General features: G+C 42.5%; 1 pseudogene across 1 annotated transcript; it reads left to right on the top strand.

Moving 5' to 3' along the window:
* The first annotated feature begins 649 nt into the window (after positions 1 to 649).
* On the top strand, positions 650 to 1252 carry LOC308607443 (transcription initiation factor TFIID subunit 13-like; annotated as a pseudogene). Its single transcript has one exon. The product of its transcript is annotated as a transcription initiation factor TFIID subunit 13-like (transcript).
* The last annotated feature ends 4747 nt before the right edge of the window (positions 1253 to 5999 follow it).

Genomic DNA, 5999 nt, shown 5'->3' on the forward strand with positions numbered 1-5999 from the left:
CCCCAGAGAGTGGGCTCTTCCTGGGGAAGGCTGAGCCCAGCGGAGATTGCTTCTGCCAGGTGGCTGCTTATCACCTCCTATCTTGTCCCAGGGCACCTGGCCACCCCCACCTCACCGAGTGGTGGTTTCCAGTGCGGGGGGGTGGGGGGACCAGAAAGCTCGGGCTATCAGGGGAGAAGGGGGTGGTCTCCCTGGGCCAGTGAGGTCTGTTTCTGAGGTCTTATCAAGGGGGGAGACCCTCTGAACAAGGCTTGGTCTCAGGGGGTTGTGTAGGCACATGCACGTGTGTGAATGTGTCTGTGTATGTATGTGTACATGTATACGTGTATAAATTTGTGTGCGCGTGCATGTTGATATGTCCACGCAGGTATGCATGCACAGGTATGCATTTACATGTGCGCACACATGGGGGTATATGTAACTGTGTGTATAAGTGTTTGTTATGTAAGTGTATAGGCACACCTCAGATGTTGCGGGTTGGGTTCCAGACCATTGCTATAAAGTGAGTATCGCAATAAAGTGGGTCACACAATTTTTTCGGTTTCTCAGGTCATATAAAAGTTATGCTTACACTACACTGTAGTCTTTTAAGTGTGCAATAGCAGCTCCGTGGGAGGCGGGTGCACGCAGGAGGTGGCTGGCTGCTGTGATGGCAGATGAAGAAGAAGACCCCACCTTTGAGGAAGAAAATGAAGAAATTGGAGGAGGTGCAGAAGGTGGACAGGGTAAAAGAAAGAGACTTTTTTTCTAAAGAATTACCGTGTATGATGTATGGGTTTGGGGATGATCAGAATCCTTATACTGAGTCAGTAGATATTCTTGAAGACTTTATCATAGAGTTCATCACTGAAATGACTCACAAGGCAATGTCAATTGGAAGACAAGGTCGGGTACAAGTTGAAGATATCATCTTCTTGATTCGAAAGGACCCAAGAAAGTTTGCTAGGGTTAAAGACTTGTTTACTATGAATGAAGAACTGAAACGAGCTAGAAAAGCATATGATGAAGCAAACTATGACTATGGATCTTGACACCTTTTGTACTTTCTGCAGCTTCATTATTTTCTGGGGAAACCATATTTAATAACTATATTTTCCACAGTAAGGTTCTGATATCTAGCCATGTGAATGAAAGATAGAGAACCACAAAGTTTTCAGTCTTTATTTTCATGTCTTCAATTTTAGAGTGATATTTGAGCCTTTAATTGCCTGCGATTATATTACCATACTTTGAATTACTTACTGGATTTTAGTGACCACATTTAAGTCAAAGTACCTTGCAAACCATTCAGTTCCTTCTGATTTTTGACCATCTAAATGATGAATTAATATTTATGTATTAGGTGCACTTGTGCCATTGTAGGCTGTACTGTAGCTGTTTAATATGTGAAATCTAAATGGTACCTTTGATAGCTAAGACGTGTTTCATGTATTCTAAAGTTTTTAGATTACAGTAGTCTTAAGTTATTAAAAGATAGTGAACTGGTCTGTGTTTCTTTTAAGGAGAAAATGATAGAGAATACAACCTTTTTCAGGAGTGCTTATTTGTCTTAAGATAATTTGTTTTAATACTCTTTTCTTTAGATAACAAGAGTGATTTTTTTAATTTTAATTTTTTTATTTTTTGAGAAACTAAAAGTTTCCTATGAATGCTTCTGTGTTGGAAGACTTACTTGATTTAAAATCTTTGGGGCTTATACTATTTGTCAGGTTTTAAGAGAACTCATTTTCCCAGGTCAAATTAAAGCTTCTAAAAATAAGTGCTTTCAAAATTACAGACCAGTATCACTGATGAATATAGATGCAAAAATCCTCAACAAAATACTAGCAAACAGAATCCAACAACACATTAAAAGGATCATACACCATGATCAACTGGGATTTATGCCAGGGATGCAAGGATTCTTCAGTATACGCAAATCAATCAATGTGATACACCATATTAACAAATTGAAGAAGAAAAACCGTATGATCATCCCAATAGATGCAGAAAAAGCTTTTGACAAAATTCAACAGCCATTTATGATAAAAACTCTCCAGAAAGTGGGCATAGAGGGAACCTACCTCAACATAATAAAGGCCATATACGACAAACCCACAGCAAACATCATTCTCAGTGGTGAAAAACTGAAAGCATTTCCTCTAAGATCAGGAACACGACAAGGATGTCGACTCACACTGCTATTATTCAACATAGTTTTGGAAGTCCTAGCCTAGGCAATCAGAGAAGAAAAAGAAATAAAAGCAATACAAGTTGGAAAAGAAGAAGTAAAACTGTCACTGTCTGCAGATGACATGATACTATACATAGAGAATCCTAAAGGTACCACCAGAAAACTACTAGAGCTAATCAATGAACTTGGTAAAGTTGCAGGATACAAAATTAATGCACAGAAATCTCTTGCATTCCTATACACTAAAGATGAAAACACTCCCATTTACCATTGCAACAAAAAGAATAAAATACCTAGGAATAAACCTACCTAGGGAGACAAAAGACCTGTATGCAGAAAACTATAAGACACTGATGAAAGAAATTAAAGATGATACCAACAGATGGAGAGATATACCATGTTCTTGGATTGGAAGAATCAATATTGTGAAAATGACTATACTACCCAAAGCAATCTACAGATTTAATGCAATCCCTATCAAATTACCAATGGCATTTTTTATGGAACTAGAACAAAAAATCTTAAAATTTGTATGGAGACACAAAAGACCCCGAATAGCTAAAGCAGTCTTGAGGGAAAAAAACAGAGCTGGAGGAATCAGACTCCCTGACTTCAGACTATACTACAAAACTACAGTAATCAAGACAGTATAGTACTGCCACAAAAACAGAAACATAGATCAATGGAACAAGATAGAAAGCCCAGAGGTAAACCCACGCACCTATGGTCAACTAATCTATGACAAAGGAGGCAAGGATACACAATGGAGAAAAGACCGTCTCTTCAATAAGTGGCGCTGGGAAAACTGGACAGCTACATGTAAAAGAATGAAATTAGAACACTCCCTAACACCATACACAAAAATAAACTCAAAATGGATTAGAGACCTAAATGTAAGACCAGACACTATAAAACTCTTAGAGGAAAACATAGGAAGAACACTCTTTGACGTAAATCACAGCAAGATCTTTTTTGATCCACCTCCTAGAGTAATGGAGATAAAAACAAAAATAAACAAATGGGACCTAATGAAACTTCAAAGCTTTTGCACAGCAAAGGAAACCATAAACAAGATGAAAAGACAACCCTCAGAATGGGAGAAAATATTTGCAAACGAATCAACGGACAAAGAATTAATCTCCAAAACATATAAACAGCTCATGCAGCTCAATATTAAAAAAACAAACAACCCAATCCAAAAATGGGCAGAAGACCTAAATAGACATTTCTCCAAAGAAGACATACAGATGGCCAAGAACCACATGAAAAGCTGCTCAACATCACTAATTATGAGAGAAATGCAAATCAAAACTACAATGAGGTATCACCTCACACCAGTTAGAAGGGGCTTCATCAGAAAATCTACAAACAACAAATGCTGGAGAGGGTGTGGAGAAAAGGGAACCCTCTTGCACTGTTGGTGGGAATGTAAACTGATGCAGCCACTATGGAGAACAGTATGGAGGTTCCTTAAAAAACTAAAAATAGAATTACCATATGATCCAGCAATCCCACTACTGGGCATATACCCAGAGTAAACCACAGTTCAGAAAGACACATACACCCCAATGTTCATTGCAGCACTGTTTACAATAGCCAGGTCATGGAAGCAATCTAAATGCCCATCGACAGACGAATGGATAAAGAAGATGTGGTACATATATGCAATGGAATATTACTCAGCCATAAAAAGGAACGAAATTGGGTCATTTGTTGAGACGTGGATGGATCTAGAGACTGTCATACAGAGTGAAGTAAGTCAGAAAGAGAAAAACAAATATCGTATATTAACACATGTATGTGGAACCTGGAAAAATGGTACAGAAGAACCGGTTTGCAGGGCAGAAATTGAGACAGAGATGTAGAGAACAAACATATGGACATCAACGGGGGGAAGCTGCGGGGGTGTGGGGTGATGGTGTGATGAATTGGGCGATTGGGATTGACGTGTATACACTGATGTGTATAAAACTGATGACTAATAAGAACCTGCTGTATAAAAAAATAAATTAAGTAAAACTCAAAAATTAAAAAAAAAAAAGTGCTTTCAGTAGCAGGAATGGCACTGCAGAAAAAGCCGATGGCAGGATAAGCATTTGGGGTAGTGTTTTATTAACATATTTGTTAGTACTTGTTCATTGTGGAAATGTGAAGACCATGTGTGGCTATGGAAACCACTTTTGTAGTTCAGCATATACAGGTTTTGTGTGTATTTAGCTTATTGTATTATTCTTGCACTTAGCTTAAAGTAAGGATTAAAATTGCATTTAAGGGGATCATTGGATATTACTGTTTGTGAAACTGAATGTTTTGTGTGCCGCTTATAAGCATTATCTGTGAATCAGTACTTAGGAAGATTTTACTTTCTTAACCTATCAATATAAGGAATAAAATATGAAAAAAGTAAAAAGATTTTAAAAAGTGTGCAATAGCATTATGTCTAAAAACAGTGTATATACCTTAATTAAAAATATTTTATTGCTAAAATTGCTGACTATCATCTGAGCCTTCAGTGAGTCGTAATCTTTTTGCTGGTGGAGGGTTTGAAATATTGGGAGAATTACCAAAATGTGACACAGAGACACAAAGTGAGCAAATGCTCTTGGAAAAATGGCGCCGATAGACTTGCTTGATGCAGGGTTGCTGCAAACCTTCAATATGTTAAAAAAAAAAAAGCAGTGTTTGTGAAACACAATGAAATGAGGTGTTCCTGTACACGTGTGTGGGGGTTGGGGGTGGGTACGTGTGTGTGCCCATGTGTGTGTGTACCCGTGTATACATATGTATGCCTGTGTGCCTCTGTGTGTGTGTGTGTGTGTGTGTGTGTGTGTGTCCCTGGAGTTTGTGTCTGAGATCTGAGTCACCCTGTTGGTAAGCTGGGGACAGTTCACAGGTCCCAGGATGAGAAGCCAGAAGCCCCTGGTGCAGCCAGCCTTGCTTGCCCCTCCCCCCGCCCAGGTCACTGAGCTGATCCCCTTCCCTCCACCTCTTCTCAGAGGGCAAGTCCAGCCCCCCCGCCAGCTGCCACCCCAGAGGTCATGGGGTCCTCTCCTGCCTCCACGCAGAGCCCCCCCACCCCGTAGCCACTGCCCTGGGTCAAGCCAGCTTGGGCTCCTGCCCCCAGATGCAGCCCCTCCCTGGTCGCATCCTCCGCGCAGCTACCTCCCTCACACTGCTGCAGCCTTTCTGCTTCCCCGAATGTGCTGGCCTCCTTCTCACCCCGACATCTTTGCACCTGCTGTTCCTTCTGCCCGGAAACTACCCCAGTCAGCGGCACGTGTCCCTGGTTAGCACCTTCTCTGTCTTCTTGTCTCAGATGAGATGCTCCATCCAGGAAGCTCCCTAACCCTGGTCCAGCAGGGGAGGGAGGTGGCTGTCCTGGGGTGCAAGTAGGGTCTCTTCTTGTCACTGACCGCAGGTTATAGGCAGGGCCGGCACACTCTTGGCCTTCGAGGTGTCCTGTGTGCCCAGCGCAGCCCAGCCCACAGCATTCGGTAATTCCAGTTGAATGGAAGATGAGGGGGACACATGGCCCAACTTCCCCTGACCCCAGGGACCCCCAGGCAGTGCGGACACTGTGGTGTGAGGCAGGGAGCCCCCTCGGGAGCTCTGACCGTGGTGGGCTGTGGGGCCCTGTGCAGGAGCGGGCAGGAGTGGATGAGGAACAGATGCTGGGGAAAGCTGGGGGTCCCCGAGGTAGCCCCTTCCCTGGCCTACGCAGAGCAGTGGGAGGACGGGGCAGGCTCTCGGGGGAGCGAGATTTGAGTCCTGGGGTGGCTGCCTCTTGCGGCACCCCCAGGCTCCCTGGCACCCCTCCACGGGCAGG

Source organism: Mesoplodon bidens (assembly GCF_964165515.1).
Source record: "Mesoplodon bidens genome assembly, chromosome: 19".
Classification (NCBI taxonomy): Eukaryota; Metazoa; Chordata; class Mammalia; order Artiodactyla; family Ziphiidae; genus Mesoplodon; species Mesoplodon bidens.